Raw genomic sequence first — 26475 nt, 5'->3', positions numbered from 1 at the left:
GGTTTGTCCTCTGAATTTGATTATCTGATCTAACTTTTGGAAGACTGTCTTTCTTTGAATTGTGACTGACGAAGCGTTTAGTTGTATATCTAGTAGAGAAGAGGTGATCAGAACGAGACAAGTTTTGCACTGTGTGTTTAACTATGCGGTTCCATTGCTTCCATCCACAGTTGCTGTGTAAATTGCCGGGAGGAGTGGATACAGATTCAGAATGAGAGATCATGTTTATTTCCATTTTCACGACTCAATATTTGTGATTTGTGTGAAATAGAATTTAATTTTCATTCATTTTGCAAGCACATCTGTTGTGTGTGCTCTGATTTATGGTAGAGTTGATATTCTGCTGGGTGGAGGAAATAGTTTTTAAGGTCATGTGCCACACAACCTTTCACACAAGACTTAGGAAGGTTTGACTACCCGAGGTCGCAGATATGCATCTCACACTGTGTTTGGGATGTTGCCTGTCAACGCCGGTTGTTGCGCATTATGCACAAGTAGGGCTACTGCGAGCTATCTGCTGTCAGTGTTGCAACAAAAAGCACATTAAAGTGAAGCTCACTGAAGGCTTGAACTTCCAGAGCTTCGATTGCTTTAAACTCGTAACTGAAACCAGGATTCCAATGCTTTAGAATCTTACAAGGGAACCTCCCCATCGCACCCCCCTCAGGTTTAGTTACAAGTTGGCACAGTGGCTAGGCCTTGAAAAACTGAAGACAGATCAATTGAGAAAACAGGAAGAAGTTGTGTGGAACTATGAAAAAGATAAGCAAAATATACAAACTGAGTAGTTCATGCGCAAGATGGGCAACATCAAGGACAGAGTGAGCTCAGGAGCGCCTTGGTCCCGTGGTTAGCGTGAGCAGCTGCGAAACGAGAGGTCCCTGGTTCAATTCTTCCTGCGAGTGAAAAGTTTACTTTTTTTATTTTCGCAAAATTATGATCTGTCCGTTCGTTCATTAACCTCTCTGTTCACTGTAATAAGTTTAGTGTCTGTGTTTTGCGACCGCGCCGCAAAACCGTGCGATTAGTAGACGAAAGAACGTGCTTCTCCAATGGGAACCGAAAACATTTGATCGCAAGGTCATAGGTCAACCGATTCCTCCACAGGTAAACACGTCTGATACATTCTATACGACACTGGTGACGGCATGTGCGTCACATGACAGGAATATGTTGTTGACCCACCTAACTTGTACACTTGGCGAATGGGTAAAACGATTCTTCTACCTTGCCTGATTTAGGTTTTCTTGTGGATGTGATAATCACTCCCAAAAACGTGATGAAAACGTAAGAGTTTGTCAGATAATAATTGTCTGAAAATAAAAAATTTAACTTTTCACTTGCGGAAAGACTTGAACCAAGAACCTCCCGTTTCGCAGGCGCTCCTGAGCTCATCCTGTCCTTGATGTTGCCCATCTTGTGCATGAACTACTCAGTTTGTATATTTTGCTTATCTTTTTCATAGTTCCACACAACTTCTTCCTGTTTTCTCGATTGATTTGTGTTCAGTTTTTCAAGCCCTATCCGCTGTGCCAACTTATAACTAAATCTGAGGGGGGTGCGATGGGGAGGTTCCCTTGTTAGTTCGTATTCTGTTATCAGCAAGGTTTTGAATGACGGCATCATGAAGCATTTTATCTTCAAATGAGGATCTACAAGTGCAGTTAAATTTACTTCTTAGTCAAGCACTTTGGTTCAGAGATCCATTGCTTGTAAGATCGATTATTATGGTGAAGTATACGAACAAGTTTGAAACAAACAGCAGCTACATGATTCTGAACTTTGAAGAACCCATCCAGATTTCGAACAATGTCTTGATAGGGTAGGATTTGGGCTAACTGAGCTTTCTGCACAACCTAAAAATACAATCCTACCCACAAAAAAAAGGAAGAGCATCGTGATTCATCTGATACGTTATATGCTGAGAAATACTGCTCGAGTTTCAGACAGTACTATTACGACAGCTGTGCTGCAGAAATATGTGAACGGCAATCAGCACAAAGCGTGTGGCACGTTGTATCCACTGACAAGCAGATATTCTGTTAGGCCAAATTATGGCAATGGTATGGTGCACACAGGAGTAAAAAACAAACCAGTTTGAGATGGGCCATAGTGCCGTGCCGTGTAGACACATATTCCGGGTCTGATGCACAAGCCATGGACTACATGGGTTGAGCTTAACGTGAGCTACTGATGTGTTTGGGTTTATTTAGGGCTGTCCACTTGTTTCGCTTTCGTTCCACCACATGCACAAAGTACATTGTGCCTGGTGGTTCATAAAGAAAGTTTGCTTCATTCCAGACTTAGTCCATTGTTATTCCGTGGTCTCGTGATTGGACGACATGCTCATATCACTGAGGCCTGTATACCCTCAAGGAGCACTCCTTTGCGAACATCATTTACCACATTCGCCAGCTAGTAGACATTATAAATAGATTTCATTTACCGGTTACTTGTTTACTCTTTTGTGCAGAGTAAATGTATTTATGGCAAACAAACTTCATCAAGTTCCGTCGCCATACCATCACTTTATCCTTGTCCCTCAACACAGTGCAAGTGTACAGCAATAAAACCAGTTCACTGCGCAACTGACACGTGAGCAGCAATATTAGCATGTTCCGTCTTCACTGGTGATCCTGACGTGATCTGTGCATAACACTTGATGACGAACTTTCGTTGATGTGTGTGACATAGAACCATGAGTAGACAAACCATCGAGTTTTTTGTATGAACAGTTTTTTTCTGTGTTTTTGCTTCGATCACAAACCTAATCCAAAATCTGTTCGGCCAGAAGGCAACACTAAGTATGCAGGTCGACCACTTCGCTCAGGCACAGACAGAAGGCAGCAGGTGCCATAGCAGCAGCAGATCTGCTTCAGTCTGGAACCGCGCGACTGATACGGTCGCAGGTTCGAATCCTGCCTTGAGCATGGATGTGTGTGATGTCCTTAGGTTAATTAGGTTCAAGTAGTTCTAAGTTCTAGGGGGCTGATGACCTCAGATGTTAAGTCGCATAGTGCTCAGAGCCATTTGATTTGAGCAGCCGATCCAGCCACCAGCGACCTGGCTCGTGCAACCAGCAATGCAGCACCAGCGGCACTCCACTGACATCAGAGCAGCTATCGAGCAGCTCTTGATGGTACCAGGCTCACTTCAGCACCGGTGTAGCAAAGTGTCAGCCACCCTGCATGCACCCAAATGCCAGCTGCATCCAGGTCTAAGTGCCTCAAGCTGCAGTGTTATTTCTAAGCTTCTCTTTGTTGCGGAATAGACTGGCAGTGTCGAATATCTTGTCAACATGGATTCATACCTGTCGTTATTCCTGCAAGCCCTGCTGCGTGACTGCAGGACTACCGACAACTGTCTTGTTACTGCTGCAAATAATTAATCCAAAAAAATGTACATCACACATCACTGAAATTTGGACCTCGGACAACACTGCATATTTGTGTGGACCTTCCATTGTGGCTGAGCCAACTCTGGCTGCGGATTTTCTCAGTCCCATCAAGTTACTAGCCAATATTATAAACACCCAGTTGACTGATTCGACAGCAAGTTTGAAGATAGCAGGACAGTGACAGCAGGCTGCTTTCTTCAGTGTAAAACCTGTGAAGTGCTTTGGACCATAAACAGACATTATGGACAAATTTCTGAAGCTCACTCGCCCACCTGGTGCACTGAGGAAAGTCAAATGTTCGTCAGTCCACCACACTGTGACAATGCCCAGCCCACACCTCATGCTGTCCACATCAGTTTGTGCCCAAGCGACTCACAGTAGTAAAGGTTGAGTTTGTTGTCCTACTGCAACAGGGTGTTGTTCGAACATCAAGTAGAAAATTTCCTCTGCCTTGCACTTAGGCCCAAAACAGGACAGTTCATGGATGCCATGTGGGACTGTCATGCCTAAATGCACAAATGGTGCTAGACCGATATCCAGTAATGCATTTGCAGTATTTTAGCCTCAGGGAGCATGATGACATACTTAAAACAGCCATCATCATGCCCTTTGCACTTCTTGAGAGCATGTACGTGCTGGTCAGCCTTCAGAATGCTGCCCAGACCTGGCAGCGTTTCCTGGATGGCATCTTGTGAGGGTTGTATTTTCAGAGTTGCCTGGACTCCGTAACTGACACCTAATGACCATCTTCCAGCGCCTCACTGAAGGGGGATTATCATTAATCCCATGAAGTGCATATTCAGGGCACAAGGAGTAGAATTTCTCAGGCATTTAACCACCCAAAGCGGATCCACACCACTGACAAAGAAGTTGCAGATGACAGTGAACATTCCATGTCCACAGATGTACAAAGAATTGTAGCACTACCTCCGCATGGCAAACTTTTGTTGACACTGCTACTCTATAACCCTCGATGGCAGCTGTACATTACTGAGTCCAAACAGAGCCTTGCAGAAGTGACACTGATTGATCACCCATGCGTAATTCTTAATTGGCTATGGTTGTAGACACCAGCCACACTGCCATAGATGCAGTGCTTCAACAATATGTTGGTAGCTACTTGGTTTTTTTCTCCCGTAAGCTATCAGAGTGCAATGTAGTTGGAGAGCTTACAACTTTGAGTTGCTTGTGGTGTATGAAGTGGTGAAATACTTCTGCCCATCTGTGGAAACCTGTCCCTTCATGATTTTAACCAACCACAAGCTGATAACTCATGCATTTTAGAACAAACGTAATAAGTGTTCTCTGTGTCAGTTCTGGCAGTTGGAGTGTCAACAGTTCTCCATGGGCATCCATGATATTTCAGGAATAGACAATATTGTTGCTAACTGCTTGTTCCACTCTTGTGCCATTATCTCTCCTCCTGTGGACCTTGAGAACGTTACCCAAAGACAGGAGAGTGATGAGTAACTGGACAATTTCTGTCAGGACACCTCCAGTGGCTTTTGGGTTGACCTAGTGCCCATTACAAGCTCTGCCCACAAGCTTTGGCATGATGTTTCAACAGATTTGTAACACCTGTTTCTTCTAGAGGGATTCTCGTGCAGTGCTTTCAACCGAATCCATAGTCTGTCACACCCCAGCATCAATATCTCTGTGTCAATTGTGGCCATGCTTTTTGTCTGGCCAGGGCTATGGAAAGATGACCACCAGTGCCTGCCAGCACACCAAAGTTGGAAGGCACACTCGTGCACCTGTTGGCTTCTTTTCCAATGCAACACACCACATCACATATATGTAGAAATCGTGGGCCTTGATAAACTACATAGCTGGCTGTTCAAAAGAAATAATAACTGCTTTACAGACAGTGTGAATCTACACTTTACAGTTACTAAAACGTAAGAGTGCGCCTTTCAAATACAAAGATGCACAGGGATTTTAAGAATTAAATAATGAAAAGTCAGCAAATGCTAAATATCTAACTAGCTGCTCAGTTGGAACACCAAAGGCAGCAGCCAGAAACTGACTGGCTCACTAGGCTGAAATGAACTGTTGCTGGCCCTTTGAAACAAGCAAACAACTCCTCTACAGAATACATGAAACTATAGTTAACATTACTAAAATGTGAGATTACACCTCTTAAATATAAAAGTACACACAGAATTTAAGAATTAAGCTAAAAAAAACATAGAAAAAGCTAAATGAGTAACTTATTACTCTACTGGTGCATCGCAGGTGGCAGCCAAAATTAAGCTGTTACTGGCCCTTCAAAACAAACAAATGACAGTTGCTTTACAGAATGGGCACATCCACATTTTACAGTTACTAAAATGTGAGAGATTACATCTTAAATGTGAAAAAAATGCACAGAATTTAAGTATTAAAATAAGAAACTGCACAGGAAAAGGTTAATATGTAACTGTATGCTCTGCTGCTCAGTCACAGGTGACAGCCAAGAACTGACTGTCTAACACTAGGCAGAAACAAATGCTGATGGCTTGCATAACAAACTGATGGCCACATTGAACAATCCTATTGTTGGTAAGTTGCTGAAGTTTTTGTCCATAAATGCAGGAAAAGATACACGCATTAAGTCTGACAAAGATTGTATTGTAACAGCAGTCACATTGTTATTCTAATGTTAATTTTATATCCCTTACTTTCTTATGCTGACTACGTAGTACACAGTTGATCTCCCCAGCTCATTAAATGTCAAGTCTAGACCTTCTGCGGAGGCACTTAGTAAAATCTTCTTTTGGCTGGAAATTCCCTCAGTTTTAGTTGATGTTATAATGAGAGCCAATCTTAGGAAACATTGATTATTTGGTAAGCTTGTATAGCTGCATGTTGATTTTCCATTTCTGGTTTATGGTTTTGCAATTTTCAGTGAGATGAGTTCAGTGTACTCCCATATTAAATAGTGGATCTCAGAAACATGTTCACAATGTGTTTTTTGTTGGAAGTCAGGAAAACCCTGCAGCCTCTGACTGGCTGTACCTAAAAGGATGCTGTGGAGTTCAAACCATTTTTCATGCTGAGATTTTACATTTTGTCAATAGTTTTGTCCCCAAGCGAGGTAGCTCAGTGTTTAAGAGAGTCGATCTGCATTCCAATTTATGTTTTATGTGATTTTATTAAGTACTTAAGATGGACGTTAGCAGTTGTCTTCAAAAAATTTTGTGGCATTTTAGCTCCCACTTATTGTTTATTTCTATCTTATTAACCATCTGTCAATGACTTTGTCACTGACAAGATATTAAACCCTGATCTTTTGCTCATTTTGCAGTTCTGTCATGTCTGTATGTCATATGTTTAAAAAAGTGAGTAAATTATTGTATTATTTATGTATTGTATTATTTATGTAAGTGAAGCCTCCTAATAGGCTGACCAATTGTAAGTATGAACATGCGTGATGAATACAAATAGAAATTAGAGGTTGGATTACACTGGAAATCATGTGCTCAGTGACCAAAATATCAGTATTTTAAACAAGAAAATTGGCAGCATTAGTTGTAATGGGTTTGAAATCATTTATTACTCTAAATTTTGTTTGTTAGCTGCTGTGGTTCTTCTGTATTGACACCATACGAAGTTGTAATATGTGCTTTTATTGCATTAGTCATTGAGAATTTAATATTTGCACTGTAGATAATCACACAGTGAATGAAATCAATTTGCTGTAATAATTGATTTCAAACATCTTATGATCAATGCTGCCAATTTTCTTGTTTAGAATAGAAATTAGCTAACAGTTACACTTGTCTGAAGAATGAAAATATAGTTCCAGAAATTTGTGATAAGTTTTAATTATCCACATAACTTGTTACCAAACTATGATCCTTCAAATTTACAGTACATTCCTTGCCTTCTCTACATTGTGTTGTTTGTCAAGATGTCAGAAGTCTAACTGATACATTACTTTTTATCATAGCACATTAAAGCAAACAACTACACAAATTAATCTTAATACTCAGTAGTATCAAACATTGTTATCAAAGTCACTACAGTTAAATGCTAGAAATATGTGGTGAGTGAGATACCTCTTGTAGTGTATTGTCCAACACAAGTAATGGACATCCATGATACTGTTAAATTATTGTTTAATTTTTTCTTTAGTTTTTCATTTTCCATGAACTCTGTAGTTATAGAATACTTTCACTTAATTTTATAAAAATTGATATCAGTTATTATAAGTATGTGTGGAATATAAAAATATAGCTAATAAATGAAAACCTAGTAAATATAAAAATAAAGGAAAATCATTTACAGCTAAAATGAAGGATAATATAGTATTGCTTGTGTAATTCAAAATTAACCATTTCTTTTAGAAAAACTTCATTGAAAAGTAATTTAAATAATTGCAGAGGACCTTTCTACATCGTTTGATTTATATTGGACGCCATACCTTTGAAGAGCAGCAAGCTGTTACACAATTCAATGAGACAACAATAAAAGTAATTAATGATGGCTACTGTGATGAGCCACTTACTGGATTGTTCCTGTGGTACAATGAATACTTCGTCCATTCTCTTGAGGTGAGCCCAAAATACTGGAAGTAATGTCACTAGACAAAATATTAGTCACCCTTTAAATGTGCACACTGGTCATGTGATGTGACTGATGCAAGTCACAGCAGTGAAGTGGTTTGCATGTGCCAGCTGGTTATTTAGAATCATGGAGTAAGGTAGGTCGATGTGGAGATATGATACAAAGGCAGAAAATGAGCTATTATGTTTGGACATTCGTAAGACTGTACGTGAATTAAGTAGTCCAGTTTGTAGTTGCATTAATGTGGACTGTTGACCACATCTACACGGAAAGATGTAGCACTCACATCCATGAACCAAAGTGTAGGAACAGTGTCATAAAAGGATTTTGAGAGGGACTGGTGACTAGTGTCACATGTTCTCAATGATAATTGTTTTAAAACCCTTCAGAAATTGCTGTGGTCATTGAATGCAGGCCTTCTCAACCGTTGGTGAGTGAACATTGCAAAGAACTGCACGCAGTGCACATTCAGTGTGAAGTGCCTCATAAAGGCCATTGTTCACAGTAGTGCATAGAGCTTCACTTCTTCAATGGCCAAAACTACACAGTATCTGACAGTTTCTGACTGGAGGTGTGTAGTATGGGCTGATGAGTCTTTATTTGTTCTATTTTCAAATAACTTAGGGTGTCAAGTGCACTGATACCAAATGAGAAGTTTAACCTGCAGTGTGTGTAGTTCCATGATACTTTTGGGGTGTTTTTCATACCATGAAATAGGCCTATTAATTTAAGTTACCATGAACATCAACTCGGACACTTATATCAATAATACTCGTGATCATGTGTTGCCTTTTCTTCTACATCTTTGTGATGAACATTCTGTTGACTTCAGTTTTCCAAGATGACTACAGCATTTTTCACAGGGCCAAACATACATGTTCCTGATTTAAGAAACATTGAGGTCCTATATTTCAACTTGAATGATTGACTAAATCATCAGACACCATAGAACATTTGGAACAGTGGCTGAAACATAGCAGTCCCTGCACTCTGGTGCTTCTACCATACCTAATTATTAATAAGTGCCTTCAGCTGGGAATGGCATACATGTAGAAACTTGTGGGCTCTCTATCTCACAAAATTGATGCCATTAGCCAGATTGGAAGTGGCAATGCAGGGTTTTTGCAAGATTTGTGCAGGGCATGACTAATGTTTTGTTCAGTGTGCTAGTGAAGGGATCTATGAGTTGAGAAGTGTATTATATTAAATGGTAATGTTGAGTTATGAAACCTGTAAGATCACCATCACAAGGAAAAGATCTATGCTTTACAACTAATTTATCTTATAGCTCATTGATTTGTACTGTTTGTAGATTAGGCCCTATTGACAAGAGGGTGCTAGATACATACACTTCTATCACATTACTTTATAGGAGACTTATGTAAGAAATTATAAGATACCAAGGAAAAAAAAAACTCAGATCTGCCTAAGGTTTGAATCTTCGATCATTCATGGCATACATTTTCCAACACAATTGTTAACTTTATTTGCATGTAGCTGACTGATGTATGGTGCATAGACACACATGATAATAAACAATACTCCAGACTTTGTGAAACACATTCTCTGGTACGCCATCACACAGATATGCAGTTGCATTACACAATACATATGCTAATATTGACTGTTTATGGATAGTTGTCCAGGCTGAAAGTGGTAGAGAAGGAGAAATAGATGTGAAAACTGGAAGGTGAGAAGATGTATAGCATGAGGAGTGAATGTTTACTAATTTTCCAACACTATCACTTACGTACCTTACCTTTGTGATTCCATCTGAGAATTCCAACATGCTCACCAACAGCTACTAAAAGCATAATGTCGATAATAAAACTTGTTCATTATTTGATCCCCTTCCTGACACCAGCAGCATGTCATATACCCACCTTATTGTACCCCATTTTTGGGACCTCTGTAACATTATCTTTCAAGAAGATTATGCAAGACTACATTCTGCCAGTGCTGTCCTGACTCAACTTGATATAGAGGACACTATCGTGGTTAGCATGTTCTCAAATTCCCTCTCCTCTAATGACATCTGGTCATCTCGTGCTGAGAGACTGACATGCCACCACTCGCCAGCCACTACGTTGAACTCTTGACATACAATGATGAAGCAGCACTGAATGCCATATGTGTCTAGCATCCAAGCCAGGTTAGGCCTATTGTTGCTGTCAGAGGTGGCAGTGCTGTATATTCTTCCTACTCTGCTGCAGACAATAAGTAAAATTTTGTTATTTGTTACCTTTCCTGGTGCTGCAATTTTAATGGGCAGTGGTATAGTTCTTAGTATTACTAATATTTTGAGTGTACATAGCCTGTTGGATTTTTACATGCCTGTGAGCTGTAAAAGAACATCCATAAACCGGTAAAATAAGTTAAAGGTTGCCTTTGGTGACACCTGTGGCACTCTTTATTGATGACTTTCTTCAGAATTTTCTCTCAAGAGACTAGCTTGTGATTTGGTGTGCTCTGAAGTGTGCATTAGCTACCATTCATGGCATTCACATTGATTTTGTGCTGAGATTAGAATTATCTTGTGCTTCACTGTTATGATGAGTGTAGTTAGAATCAAGTTGTTTTTAATGTCACACAACATTGAAACAAAAGTGTGTTATTTATATTTTGTCATGAAACAAATACAAGAAACTTGTTGATTAAATAATTGATCTTCAGATGACTGTACCATCATTATCCACATCCTCAAGGAAACCCATGCTATTAAATGTCAACATGCTAGTAAGTATGGAGAGAAAAACTTTCAGTGCAATCTTTGGAGATGATGAATGCAACAAACATCAAATATGGGATAAGTGTTGCCACGCATGCACAGCAATACATGTATGGCCAACAATGAGTACATTTTTATAGAGAGTGAACTTTAAATGTACATGTGGTGTAGTTGGACGTAGTTAAGTTTGAAGGAGAATTGAATATTGTTAATTCAGCAGAAAGCAATTCACTGGGAGTAGAAACCAATTTGGCTTCAGGGTTTTCAAGTGTTATTTTAACTTTGGAAAGTAGGAAATAGGTGAACCAGTACTTTCTTCATTATTGTCAATAATAGATTGATAGGTGATGAGACAGGTATCAAAATTTTATAGTCAATAGCAGGGATGGCTTCTGAGGTAGTGCCACTGTGCCATGGCGCCACTTGTATGAAAAAGAAAGAGAAATCTATACGAACTGCACAAAGAACATGTTTCAGTGTATGTATTTTCTGATTTGAAAAGGCATGTTTTACTGCACGCTCTCTCGTGGTGGTTTTCTGAAGCTCGGAGCCAACTGCAGATTGGCACCATCTGCTCTCATAATCACTGTGTGAAAGGCTTGGCCATCTTTTCTTTTTCGTTTCCTTTATTGTTATTTTCAAACCTTTACATAAATGTAGGCTGGCAGTGGACTATCTACGCCACTCTTCGACCATAGAAAAACATACATTAAACAGGAAGACATACATTTGGGAAGAGAAACACTAGCACAGTGGCGACGAAATAAAACATACTGTTTTCATGAAAAAGTCGGAGGCCAGCCATAGGGAAGAGGGGATGGTAGGAGGGAGAGGGGGAGGATGCCAGTCGGAGAGAAGAAGGGAGGGGGAGGGGAGAGGGTATGGGAGGGTGTGGAAGCCTGGGAATGGGGGGAGGAGAGGGAGAGAGGAGAGGGGAGGAAGTGAGGAGAAGAGAGGGGAAAAGAGGGAGCCCTGGGGGAAAAAAACACAGCAGTAGGAAGGGGAGGATCAAAGCTGGTAGGAGGGGTAGGTGGAGGTGATGATGGCATCATCAGGGAGGTGGAGTTGGCAGAAGCCACCTTGGGCAAGGGTATGGAGTGTGGTAAGATGGAGAGCGGGTGTGATGCAGTAGTACAGGCAGGGCAGCGGACAGAGGTGCGAAAGGTTGGGAGAGACAAGCGGGTGAGGGGATCAATTTTACAGGAGGTGTAAAGGATCCGTATCCATTCAAGGAAGAGGAGGAGGTGGGAGAAAGGAATTAAATTGTAGAGGATCCTCCTGGGGGATGGGATGCAGATGCGATAGGCGAGGGAGAGCGCATGGCGTTCCAGGATTTGAAGGGACTTGTAGAAGGTAGGAGGGGTGGAGATCCAGGCACGATGGGCATAACAGAGGATGGGGCAGATGAGGGATTTATAAGTGTGGAGAATGGTGGAAGGGTCCAGACCCCATGGGCGGCCAGAGAGGAGTTTGAGGAGGTGGAGTCGGGCATGCCTTGGCTTGGTTTGTCCGGAGATGGGGGGTTCAGGAAAGGCGACGGTCAAGGGTGACACCAAGGTACTTGAGGGTGGGGATGAGGTTAATAGGACGGTCATAGATGGTGAGATAAAAATCAAGGAGGTGGAAGGAAGGGGTGGTTTTGCCTACAATGACTGCCTGGGTTTTGGAAGGATTGACCTTGAGCAGCCACTGGTTACACCAAGTGGTGAACTGGTCAAGATGGGATTGGAGAAGGTGCTGGGAGTTTTGCAGGGTGGGGGCGAGGGCAAGGAAGGCAGAGTCATTGGTGTATTGGAGAAGGTAGATGGGGGGTGAAGGCAGCAGCATGTCCGCCATATGTAGAAGGTAGAGAAGAGGGGAGAGGACGAAACCTTGGGGCACAGCGGCGGAGGGGTGGAAAGTGTAGGAATCCGTGTTATGGGTGGTGACATAGGAAGGACAGTGAGAAAGGAAGGAAGCAATCAGACAGATGTAATTAAGAGGAAGGGTGAAGGTTTGGAGCTTGAAGTGGAGACCAGAATGCCATACACGGTCGTAGGCACACTCAAGGTTGAGAGAGAGGAAGATGGTGGTATGACAGGAATTTAGTTGTTCGGAGAGGAGGTGAGTGAGGTGAAGGAGAAGGTCATCGGCAGAGAGGGATGGTCGAAAGTCATATTGGGTAGAGGGCAGGAGGCAGTGCCAGTGGATGCATTGGGTGAGGATGGATTCCAGGACCTTACTGAAGACTGAGGTGAGGCTGATGGGCTGGTAGGATGAGACAGCGGAAGGCAGTTTGTCTGGTTTGAGGAACATCAGGTTCCAGGAGGTTTTCCACAGGTCAGGCTAGAAGCCAGTGGACAAGACCACATTATATAGTCTGGCCAGGGTGGAGAGGAAGGAGGCGGGACCATCACGGAGGTGATGGTAGTTAACACGGTTGTGACCGGGAGTGGTGTTGCGTTTCTTGCGTAGTGTAGCTATGATATCCTGAGTTATGATTGGGGTGTTGAGTTCTGTGTGTGGAAAGCTGTCGAAGTACTGGAAGCCAGGAGCAAGTGGAGGGGCAGAGGTGTCAGTTCAATCACGTACATCAGAGAATAGGGTGTAATCAAACTGTGGATCATCAGGGATGGTAAAGATATTGGATAGGTAGGAAGCAAAATGGTTGGGGCTACTAAGGTTATCAGGAAAGGGGTGGTCGTCGTGAAGGAGAGGGTAGTAGAGGGGGGGAGGTTTAGACCCAGTAAGGTGGCAGAAGGCTGACCAGTAGTTAGTACTTAGACGAGTTAATATGCAGGGTAGCATTAAGGGGGGTGTATGTCTGTCACCAGTCCTGGTGTTTCTTGGCCACGAGCAAGTTTCGGACATGTCGTTGGAGTTGCCAGTGGTGTTGTAGCGTGTCCTGGTCCTGTGTGTGAAGGAACTCACTGTATAGATCATGGGATTCACGAAGGAGGAGGACGGCCTTTGGGGATGAGGTGGGGTGGTGCGGGTGGATGGCGACGGTAGGGATGTGTGCCTCCACGACACAGACATGGTCTGCTGGAGAAAGGAGGTGGCATGGGTAATGTCATCGGGGTGGTGGTAGGAAAGGGGTTGGCTATCAATCCGGGTAGTGAGGGTATCCTGGTAGGCATTCCAGTTGGCGTGGGAATGGTCATGGACATATTTCGGGGGAGGGGTTGATGTGAGGGTCTGGGTGTGGGCGACGACCATCTGATATGGCGAGGATGACAGGGAGATGGTCACTGCCAATAGGGTCGAGGACGTCCACTGTGATGCGGCCAAGGAGGTTGGGGGAGACCAGGACGATGTTGGGAGTGGTATTGGATTCAGGGTGGGTGTGTTGGGGAAGGGGAAGGAGGTCACCTTGGAGGGTGGTGAGGAACCGATGCCACTGCCGTAGCTGGGTGGCGGAATGACTATGGATGTTGACGTCAGTGGCAGTCATGTAGGAAGAGAAGGTTTGGTCGATGTGGGAAAGGAAGTCACATCATAACGCAAGCACCTCTGGCAGCAGACGGATTGGGGAGGGGAATGGGAAGGGTCAACCTTATACCGGTGGTGGAACAGGAGGGCACCCTCTTTTAGGAGAAGGTCGATGGAGGGGGTGTGCTCAGAGAAGACCTGTATGAGGCGGGTGGGGACAGTAGGATTGTAGATTTAGTGGACATCAATCATTTGCAGGTAGGGATGTGGCTGGAGCTCTGCCAAAACCTCCACCTCCGTGATCATCGAACTAAGCCGAGTGATCACTGTGGTGAGGGTTAGTGGGCGATGCAGGGGTTGGGGCTGGTTGGAAGAGGAAGGTGGAGGAGCCGGGGTGAGGGAGGCATTGGGGCCAAAGTGGGCAATAGGCATTTGGGAGAGGATGTTGGTATGGAGGGTGGGGCTAGTGAAGATGATGAGGACAGAGTCTGCACGGGGGGTGAGGAGAGAGATAGGGGCTCCCGGGAAGTGTTTGAGTAAGAGCAGGGTGAGGTTTCGGGCCTCCAGGAGGGATGGGTCCAGATTGCACAGGAGTTGGGAAGGGGTGGGAGAGGAGGGGGCACTGGAGAGGGGGGGGGCAGAAGAGGCAGGCGGGGAGATGTCCATGGCATTTCGGAGGGGCGGAAGAGAGAGAGGCTGGGATTTCTCAGGAGTTGAAGAGGTGTGGGTGCTGCTGGGGCATTTAACGCATCAGAAGGGTGTAAGGAGGCTTGGGGGGCAGGTGTGACTGGGACATGGCGGGAGGTGGCAGGTCACAGCGTCGGGGTGATGGTGGCATGTGCCATGGCTCTTCAGGTGACCACCATGGCGGGGGCTGTAGTAGTGGACAGAACAGCATGGGGGAGTGGAGGGAAGGGATCGAGAGTGGATAAGGGGGTGTGTGGAGAGGGAGCAGGAGATGGGGCTACGAAGGGCACAGGAGTGGGAAGGGTGAGAAGCAGGGGGCTGGGTGGGAGGGGGGGGGGTGCAGCACGTAATCATGGTGGTGGCGGCAGAGGGGGAGGTATAGATGATGGGTATGGTGGTTGGGGTGGTGGTGGGGGTAGTTATGGTGAAGGTGAAGAAGGGAAACGGAACAGGGGAAACAGAAAACAGGGGCAGAAGAAGGATGAGGAAAACGATGAATCACACACGATGGAGAAGATGAAAATGAAGATGACGATGCTGGCCGGGGCCGAAGCCCCACTGCGCTGCTGCTGATGGGAGAGCAGCGGCAGGGGGAACATCCACCACCGGGGGCGGTGATGGGCCGGACCGCATCAGCTGTTGCTGCAGCTGCTGTCGCTGGTGCCGCCGCCGGGCTGCTCTGCTGCTGGGGCGCTGGACTGCTAGGCTGCTGGAACCTGCTGGGCTGCTGTAACTGGCTGGGCTGCTGGAACCGGCTGGGCTGCTGGAACCGGCTGGGCTGCTGGAACTGGCTGGGCTGCTGGAACCCGCTGGGCTGCTGGAAGTGGCTGGGCTGCTGGAAGCTGCTGGGCTGCTGGAACCTGCTGGCACTGCTGGAACTCGAACTGGAACTGGCACTGGCATTGCTGCTGGGCCGCTGGTTGTGACTGCTGCTGCATCTGGTGTAATTCCTAACTCTTTAACAATTGTACACAACAGTTCTTGAAGGGCGCAACTCTTTCGAGTTCCACCGAAGATGCTCGGCCGTCGGTTTCTACATGCTTCTTATGGTCGCGAATGGAGCCATAGCTGGTCTGGCTTTGGAGCTTCATGTTCCTTCCACCAGAGAGCAGTACAGTGCAGAACTATAGAAACATGCAATCTGTCATCTAACAATCATGTTAGAATACATCAGGGTGCAAACTTCTTGTAACCCAGTCCTATTATCTTTCTGCAAGTTGATGCTAAAGCATTCCTACACTCAAATTAATGCTTATTTAAATCAAATACAGCAACAATAAACTTAATTACCATTGTATGTAGTATTATACAATTTGAATATTATTATGCCCTTAGATTTTGAAACTAAGATGCATTATTTCAACATTGGTATATTTCACAACAGCAGAGCTATAGGAACACAACAAAAAAACTAATATATTCACCACCTGTTGAGCATCCATTTTTCAAACAACAGTATCATATTTCTGTTTATACATGTTGTAGTTATTGTGAGGTCAGGTAACTGACAGTATATAGCTGTGTACACAGTGTTATCTGTAAGGGAAAATTCAGTTGACTGTGGAAATAGCAAACGTGAACAAAGTAAATGAGTTATTAAAAATGCCATTTAGTGGCAGGACTCTCAGTGAAAAAATTCAGATAAAAACACTAGGTAGGCCATTCCCGAATCTGAATCTGCAGCAGCAAACAAAAAATCAATGCCCTAAGTTTAATCCAGAAATTTACCAAAGATCAAATGGATCTGTGGCTGTGAAGAAAGCAATGCTGTTTTTTGTTTTCCTTGTGTGTTATTTGGGATAAGACTGAAATAACCGATAATGGGCATGTATGGTCTAAAATAAAAGTACATGAAACATCAAAGTGACATGTGAATAATGTGCTTAGTCTTTCATTTCTAGCCAAAACCAACAGTCAGCAGAAATTAGATTTGAAATATAGACAAACCACTGACAGCCACAACAAACATGTAGAAAAGAATAGATAAATATTAAATTTAATTGTAAACTGTATTCAATTCTTTGGAGCTTTGGAAATGGCTCTCAGGGGCCACAATGAATCTGATGCCTCTCAAAATAGAGGGTTTTCCGTGAGCTAATGTACTTCAGTGTGGAACAGGATAAAGATCTTAATGTTCATTTTAGTCAAGCATCAGTGTTCAAAGGCATTTCTAAGACTGTTCAGAATGAACTACTGCACTGAATGTGTACCATGATGAAAAAACTTTGTTAATCCAGGCAGTCAGAATGTTCATACCATAGCTGAGAGTAGGCCTATTCTGAAAGAAATTGAACCATTAATTGGTGATGACTGAGCAAAACTAACAGCTCAGAGTTACAATGGTGCAAATGTTATGAGTGGCAAGTCAAATGGGGTTAAGAAATTAATTTAATTAAAGACAAAAACCCAAATGAAAACTGCATCCACTGTTATGCACATCAGTTCAACCTTATTATATCTACGGCAGCCTCTGTTAATCACAAAGCCCGCATTTTTTTGCACATCTTTCTGGTATTTCTTCATTCTTTCTTTATTCGCAAATAAGATCAAAAGTGTTGCATAGTATTATTCTAAAAAGCTTGCCTCATGTGTGTGTCATGAGATGGAATTACCATTCTGGAGTGGTAAAAGATGTTTTTGAAAACAAGGAAGACCCTATTGCTGTTATGGAAGTAACTGAAACAAGTGAAAGCATAAAACTATCTTTTACTGTTGAAAAAGCTGGTTCATACAAACAAAGACTGCAAGATAATGAATTCATTTTCTATCATTTTTCTGTAAGATATTTCCTCATGCAGACATACTTTTTAATCAGCTTCAACCAAGGCAAAACAAGACATCCAGAACTTAGAAGAGGCAATGCAAAACATCAGAGATGACATTGACTCAATCCTTAATGACATTAGTTTCAAATATGATGAAATGATGCCTGTCATGAAGCCACAGATTTTTGATGGGCACAAAAAAAGAGAAGCTTTGAAAGTATGCGTTGCCATCCTTTCTGAAACAAAATTACATTTTCAGTTCACTGGACACCTCATTGCAGCCAATTTATTTGATGTAAATCAGTTTGACAAATACATCACATATTTTCCACACAAATACCTTGAAATTACAGATACATATACATTTCTGCAAAAAAGAAATTAGATGGGTGAGGTTCAATTCGTCTACATTAGCTTGAGTTGAGAGCAGTTTCTGGCACAGTTCCGTTTCTTTCCCTGATTCTAGAGGATGAACTTCGTGACACATCTGATGAGACTGTTAAAAGTTTTGAAATTTCTAATAACGACACCTATCTCGACATTAGAAGCTGAGCGAAACCTTTTGATGCTCAAGAGACTTAAAACATTCCTGCGACACACCATGAAAGAACAACAACTGAGTGCCTTAGGGATGCTATCCTGTGAAAAGTCATTCAACTGTAAAATTGAACATTTCCATTTGAGAGTGACATATTTATTTGCCAACAAAGAATAGATTTTCAATACCATTCCTACTAAATATTTTGAAGCTGTCTTCCCAAAGTCATGGAGCTGCTGAGTTAGCACAGTGTCTTTAGTTTTAAATGTCAATAATTTGATTAAATTTGCTTCACAAATCCAGATTACAAGTTGGAATAATTTGCATATGCTCTATTATTTCTAGTACTGGCACTCATGTTTTCAAAATAGTTATATATATTTTTATGAATGCAGTTTTCTGTTATCCTGGATAGGATTGATACTGCTGAAATTGGAAAGTAGTTATTTGGGAGGTTTCATCACTTTTTTGTGCATAGGTAATGTAACTATGAGTTTAAGACATCTGGGAAAATTCTTTTATCGAGTACTGTGTTTTACTATGAGAGAACTGTATTTTAATTTCCCTTGCTATATACTTTTTATGAAATTACTGATTCCAAATTAGTCTTTTGTTTAGGAATTGCTTTCTTTGCATATTGATTTGTGAGTATTATGTAAAATGATTAAGGTCTAAGTAAATATCTCACTTAATTGTTTTGACCGAGTGAGCAGGACTTCTGCATCTATAGTAGCATTATTGAGTGGTGTCATGGTGCTAGCATCTACATCTACATCTACATCTATACTCCGCGAGCCACCTTACGGTGTGTGGCGGAGGGTACTTATTGTACCACTATCTGATCCCCCCTTCCCTGTTCCATTCACGAATTGTGCGTGGGAAGAACGACTGCTTGTAAGTCTCCGTATTTGCTCTAATTTCTCGGATCTTTTCGTTGTGATCATTACGCGAGATATATGTGGGCGGTAGTAATATGTTGCCCATCTCTTCCCGGAATGTGCTCTCTCGTAATTTTGATAATAAACCTCTCCGTATTGCGTAACGCCTTTCTTGAAGTGTCCGCCACTGGAGCTTGTTCAGCATCTCCGTAACGCTCTCGCGCTGACTAAATGTCCCCATGACGAATCGCGCTGCTTTTCGCTGGATCATGTCTATCTCTTCTATTAATCCAACCTGGTAAGGGTCCCATACTGATGAGCAATACTCAAGAATCGGACGAACAAGCGTTTTGTAAGCTACTTCTTTCGTCGATGAGTCACATTTTCTTAGAATTCTTCCTATGAATCTCAACCTGGCGCCTGCTTTTCCCACTATTTGTTTTATGTGATCATTCCACTTCAGATCGCTCCGGATAGTAACTCCTAAGTATTTTACGGTCGTTACCGCTTCCAATGATTTACCACCTATGGCATAATCGTACTGGAATGGATTTCTGCCCCTATGTATGCGCATTATATTACATTTATCTACGTTTAGGGAAAGCTGCCAGCTGTCGCACCATGCATTAATCCTCTGCAGGTCCTCCTGGAGTACGTACGAGTCTTCTGATGTTGCTACTTTCTTGTAGACAACCGTGTCATCTGCAAATAGCCTCACGGAGCTACCGATGTTGTCAACTAAGTCATTTATGTATATTGTAAACAATAAAGGTCCTATCACGCTTCCCTGCGGTATTCCCGAAATTACCTCTACATCTGCAGATTTTGAACCGTTAAGAATGACATGTTGTGTTCTTTCTTCTAGGAAATCCTGAATCCAATCACAAACCTGGTCCGATATTCCGTAAGCTCGTATTTTTTTCACTAAACGTAAGTGCGGAACCATATCAAATGCCTTCCTGAAGTCCAGGAATACGGCATCAATCTGCTCGCCAGTGTCTACGGCACTGTGAATTTCTTGGGCAAATAGGGCGAGCTGAGTTTCACATGATCTCTGTTTGCGGAATCCATGTTGGTTATGATGAAGGAGATTTGTATTATCTAAGAACGTCATAATACGAGAACACAAAACATGTTCCATTATTCTACAACAGATTGACGTAAGCGAAATAGGCCTATAATTATTCGCATCTGATTTATGACCCTTCTTGAAAATGGGAACGACCTGCGCTTTCTTCCAGTCACTAGGTACTTTACGTTCTTCCAGCGATCTACGATAAATTGCTGATAGAAAGGGGGCAAGTTCTTTAGCATAATCACTGTAGAATCTTAAGGGTATCTTGTCTGGTCCGGATGCTTTTCCGCTACTAAGTGATAGCAGTTGTTTTTCAATTCCGATATCGTTTATTTCAATATTTTCCATTTTGGCGTCCGTACGACGGCTGAAGTCAGGGACCGTCTTACGATTTTCCGCAGTGAAACAGTTTCGGAACACTGAATTCAGTATTTCTGCCTTTCTTCGGTCGTCCTCTGTTTCGGTGCCATCGTGGTCAACGAGTGACTGAATAGGGGATTTAGATCTGCTTACCGATTTTACATATGACCAAAACTTTTTAGGGTTCTTGTTTAGATTGTTTGCCAATGTTTTATGTTCGAATTCGTTGAATGCTTCTCTCATTGCTCTCTTTACGCTCTTTTTCGCTTCGTTCAGCTTTTCCTTATCAGCTATGATTCGACTACTCTTAAACCTATGATGAAGCTTTCTTTGTTTCCGTAGTACCTTTCGTACATGATTGTTATACCACGGTGGATCTTTCCCATCGCTTTGGACCTTAGTCGGTACGAACTTATCTAAGGCGTACTGGACGATGTTTCTGAATTTTTTCCATTTTTGTTCCACATCCTCTTCCTCAGAAATGAACGTTTGATGGTGGTCACTCTAATATTCTGTGATTTGTGTCCTATCACTCTTGTTAAGCAAATATATTTTCCTTCCTTTCTTGGCATTTCTTATTACACTTGTAGTCATTGATGCAACCACTGACTTATGATCACTGATACCCTCTTCTACATTCACGGAGTCGAAAAGTTCCGGTCTATTTGTTGCTATGAGGTCTAAAACGTTAGCTTCACGAGTTGGTTCTCTAACTATCTGCTCGAAGTAATTCTCGGACAAGGCAGTCAGGATAATGTCACAAGAGTCTCTGTCCCTAGCTCCAGTTCTGATTGTGTGACTATCCCATTCTATACCTGGTAGATTGAAGTCTCCCCCTATTACAATAGTATGATCACGAAACTTCTTCACGACGTTCTACAGGTTCTCTCTGAGGCGCTCAACTACTACGGTTGCTGATGCAGGTGGTCTATAGAAGCATCCGACTATCATATCTGACCCACCTTTGATACTTAACTTAACCCAGATTATTTCACATTCGCATTCGCTAATAACTTCACTGGATATTATTGAATTCTTTACTGCTATAAATACTCCTCCACCATTGGCGTTTATCCTATCCTTGCGGTATATATTCCATTCTGTGTCTAGGATTTCGTTACTGTTCACTTCCGGTTTTAACCAACTTTCCGTTCCTAATACTATATGCGCACTATTTCCTTCAATAAGAGATACTAATTCAGGAACCTTGCCCTGGATACTCCTGCAGTTTACCAATATTACGTTGACTTTTCCTGTTTTTGGTCTCTGAGGACGGACGTTCTTTATCAACGATGATAATGTCCTCTCTGGTAAGCCGTCAGGTATTTTATCGTTTCGCCCAAGGGGGGGTCCCTCTAACCTAAAAAACCCCCGTGTGCACGCCACACGTACTCTGCTACCCTAGTAGCTGCTTCCGGTGTGTAGTGCACGCCTGACCTGTCTAGGGGGGCCCTACAGTTCTCCACCCAAACTCAATATTCATTGGTATCTCACAGGCAGTAGGGATAGGTACTGTTTTCTTTGTTGATATTTCCCTTTTAATGACATTCAAGGCTCTTTTACATTTATTTTTGGAATTTAAAATATACTCTTCGATTGCACTACAATTAGAATTTTGTATTTTGGAGCTGTATAGTTTTCTCGTATTTGTGTGATTTTCCTTCTTCCAACCACTTTCATGAGACTCAACTTTCATAATCAGTTGTTGTATATTGAGTTTGTTAAGTTGTGAAATGTATCACTTGTTGGTATGGTGCAACTTATGTGTAATATTAATACAATATCATTTAATGAAACAATGGAAAATCCAGGATGGACTGTAACAATATTATGAAATGGATATACAGTATCATTTAGTCACCATGGGGCACATCTTTTCTGCTATGTACTTAATCTCTGTCAGGAAAATAGAAAAATATTTACTAATAGTTTTATTACTATCAATTTTTGAGCCCAATCCATTCTGTTAACTGGTATATCATGTTGTTTACATTAGTGTCTTCTAGAATTCTTTATGTCACTTGCCTTCATTGATGTTGAGAGCTGAATTTTTCATTTGAAGCCACTGTCTTGTGTGAGCTGACATTCCCAATTCTACAACATCATATTCAAGAGTGTCTCTGTGTACATTGCTAATTATGTTATCAAGACTTGCATTCAGTCTATTGAGCTTTCTGGCGAGACAATTTTAGATCAATGACTTAAGAGAATTAACCAGATGAATCACATTTTTCCTCTTTTCCTTATATCTATATTAACATCACATACTGTTATAATTTTATGCAATTAAAACTTGGACAACAGCAATATTAAAGTATTAACTTTACTACAAAAACCATCCCATCAGAGTCTGGAGTTTGATAAACTGAGACAATTACAACTGTTTCTGTGTGATTTACCATGTTGTTGTTATTGTTGTTGTTGTTGTCCTCAGTCCAGAGACTCGTTTGATGCAGCTCTCCGTTCTACTCTATCTTGAGCAAGCTTCTTTATTCCCGAGTAACTACTGCAACCTACATCCTTCTGAATCTGCTTAGTGTATTCATCTCTTGGTCTCTGTCTACAATTTTTACCTTCCACACTTCCCACCAATATTAAATTGTTGATCCCTTGGTGCTTCAGAATCTGTCCTACCTACCAATCTCTTCTTTTAGTCAGGTTGTGCCACAAATTCCTCTTCTAAACAATTCTGTTCAGTACCTCCTCATTAGTTATGTGATCTACCCATTTAATCTTCAGTAATCTTCTGTAGCAACACATTTTGAAAGCTTCTATTTTCTTCTTGTCTAAACTATTTATCGCCCATGTTTTGTTTCCATACATGGTTACACTCCATATAAGTACTTTCAGAAAGGCCTTACCATACCAGCTACTTAAACACACCTTCCAGGCATATCCTACTAAGTCCTATGACTAAATAATGTAAATAAAGGTTGCTGTTAATGCAGATTGAACCTCAGGCACATGAAATGTTTTCTTTTTTTTTTTTTCTTTTTTTTTTCTGTAGGTAGTAAGTACCAAGTATCCAAGAGGAACATGTAATCCTATTTCAGAGCCATTCACCGGTGTTTGTTGATACAGAAAAAACAGCAGTTTATTTTTTCAAGCCACTATTGCAATTTATTGAACTTACCTCTAAGATTTGAAGAAGGCAAATATTGGTACAGTTTTCACTGGGTCTTACATGTTCATTTATTTCAATGGAAGCTCTAAAGCAATACATTCATATGATTGAATGCTACTACTGCAGTTTCCTCTTAAAGTGGTTTCTACCCTTCCTTGCCCTGTTATGTCATTTTCTCTAAAAGGTAGGTGTATGAGCCTCCAGAAAAAGACTTTCTTCTGAAAACGAGACTATTACATTCACACATTTAATTTAATTTTGTTTATCTCTTAGCACAGAACTTTCTTACCATGGTAATTTAGATGCTCATCAAGTTCAGTGTGCTTGTTTTTCACTAAGCTACTAATTCCATTGATTAGCATTTTGTTTAAGTGGAGCATAGTTATTTGCTCTGAGAACTGGTTTTATGGATTTCTTTTTTAACCCATAAATTAGTGATCAGCTCTTGTCTATGAGGTATCCACACAACAGTAATTTTCATCTTATTTACATTTAATAAATTCCACAAACCTGTTTTTGGCTTCATTATGTGCTATTTCGTTTTCACCATTCACATAAACAACAATGTCACTGTCTTTCAGTATATTGTTATGTTACAAGACGTCTTCAATCATGTTTTTCACCCATGTGCACCATTTCATGATGCCAGTTACATGAAAATCGATATTCACATCCTGTAAATTGCTTTTTTCCATGGTTAGCTGCTAGAAATAGAACATTGCATTTCCTTTCCCACTGACTTCACTTTTATGACATTACATTTTGTTTTGGCATTACAGTACATGGAATGTTCATTTTCAGTGTTTATCAAGTTGTTGCTGCTTACTGAAAACATACTGAACCTGTTTGTGCAAATGGATTTCATTGAGACTGTGGTACTTCTTGAATCAATTTGTTAGATATTTCTAGAGAAATAGGAAGCATGATGGAATTGTTTATCCACCTTTGGCCATTGTTTTATCTGTGAAGTGTTTTGAATTATTTATGCAACTTTGGCTATTTTTTCCACTGGCAAGTGTGATTGAATAGTTTATACACTTATGGCCATTTTCCCTCCACTATTGCACTAGGAAGCACTTGTGTACATGAATTTCAGAGCATTTGTAGTTTTCTGTATCACATTTTACCTGGTAAAATGCTTTGGATAGTGCTTGAAGCTGATGTTTGTTCCTCAAACTTTTTTCACCTCAGAATATCAACAACTCACTGAAAGTTTTTTAAACATTGATTTAACTTTTTGATTACAACTTTAAACTCATTGCAAATGCCTTTTTTTTTGCAATGTAACAATAAACTCTCGTCACATCAATATTACTTGCATCTGCACTTGATGCCATCTTGTGGAAGAGGCAGAGTCAATGGTGTTATATAACAATGAGAAACTGGAAACATTTATTTCCACACAGAAGTGTGGAGAAAAACAGTTACTGATACATAGAAAAACCATTAACCAAACTCTGGATAGATATGTATCTAGTAGAGCAATTTGTAACAGAAAGGCCCATCCACAGTTTGCACTCTTCACAAAGAAACTTGTAAGCAACAGCAACTATGGCACAGTAAGTACAAAATGTGGGAGTAGTATATATAGAGAGATTCTAAGTGAAACAAATCTGACTATCAAAAGAGCATTGCATAAAGATTGTAATAACTACTCTATCATAATTTTACTGGATGGCCTCTCAAAAAACTCAAAGAAATTCTGGTCATATAGAAAGCTTGTTAGTGGCACCAAAGTAAGTGTTCAGATAGTCATGGATGGAACTGAAAGTAAGGGTGCAAAGAAAAAAAACAGAAATGCTTAACAATTGTTTTCAAATTTTCCTTTACAAAGGAAAATCTATGTGTAGTACCACAGTTTAATTCTTGAACCACACAAAGATAGTTTATAGGCCTATAGATATAAGTGTTAGTGGCATTGAGGAACAGCTGAAACTGACAAAACTTTACAAACCCTTAGGACCTTATGGAATCCTTAGCAAATTCAATATCAAGTTTGAGACTGTGTTAACACTTATCAACCATAATATACTATAGACCTCTTGAACAAGAATCTATGCCCAATATTTGGAAGAGAGCACAAGTTCCACATGTCTACAAGCAGGGTAGTAGAAGTGATCCACAAAATTATGGCCCCATATCATTGTCATTCATCTGTTGCCGAATATTAGAACCAACTACATGTTGTATTTCCACTGGCTGGGTGAACCCGGTATATCACATGCACCTGCATCAGCAACAGCTGTGTAGAATGCCCACTGTGAGTGAAATTGATTGATATTATGTCATTGCGACACCAAAACAAATGCAAGATGCATGTTGGTATAGGCACTCTCCTCTTTCTTCTGTATTGCTTATGTTCTTTGTAAAGTTACAGTTGTTCTCTGTAAGATTACATACAAGCTTAGTAGTATGAAGTGGTAGCCAAAAGTAGCAGCTGAGAAGTATAAGAGGAAGAGCAATAGTCAGTTTTTTCAAAGGAGCTTCTCCTCCTCTTCCTCTTTCTTCCCCCCCCCCCCCCCCCCCTCTCTCTCTCTCTCTCTCTCTCACTCTCTATCTCACACACACACAAACACATAATTGTCAATGTGAGTAAATTAGAATTATTCATAATTTGTTGCTAGTACACCTACCTTACTTTATGTGAGGCCCAGAGAACCATGTGCAGTTACAAGGCTCCTCTTTCACTGTATTCTGCTTCTCACTTTTTGCCACCTTTCACATTCTGTGATGATCTACAGCCATTCCTCATGGTTTCCATCTCTCCACCTTTTCTTAGGTGTATCCAGTGGTCATCTTCTCCAGGGAGTAAAATCAGTGGATTTCAAAGGCCATCAATGTTTGACCCCATGAGCAACATGACCTGCGCATACAAACCAATTGGTTCTCATTAGCCCTACAGTTTATGGGCTGTTGTAGAGCTCATTCAGTTCACAACTGTGCTGAAGAGATTTCATACTCTAA

General features: G+C 41.4%; 1 pseudogene; it reads left to right on the top strand.

Annotated features, from left to right (window-relative positions):
- Window positions 1-26475, top strand: part of LOC126474426 (uncharacterized) — an 88719-nt pseudogene that overhangs the window by 17346 nt on the left and 44898 nt on the right.

This window comes from Schistocerca serialis, chromosome 4, assembly GCF_023864345.2.
Source record: "Schistocerca serialis cubense isolate TAMUIC-IGC-003099 chromosome 4, iqSchSeri2.2, whole genome shotgun sequence".
Lineage (NCBI taxonomy): Eukaryota > Metazoa > Arthropoda > Insecta > Orthoptera > Acrididae > Schistocerca > Schistocerca serialis.
The sequence above is the reverse complement of the archived record's forward strand: the minus strand, read 5'-3'. Positions and strand labels throughout refer to the sequence as shown.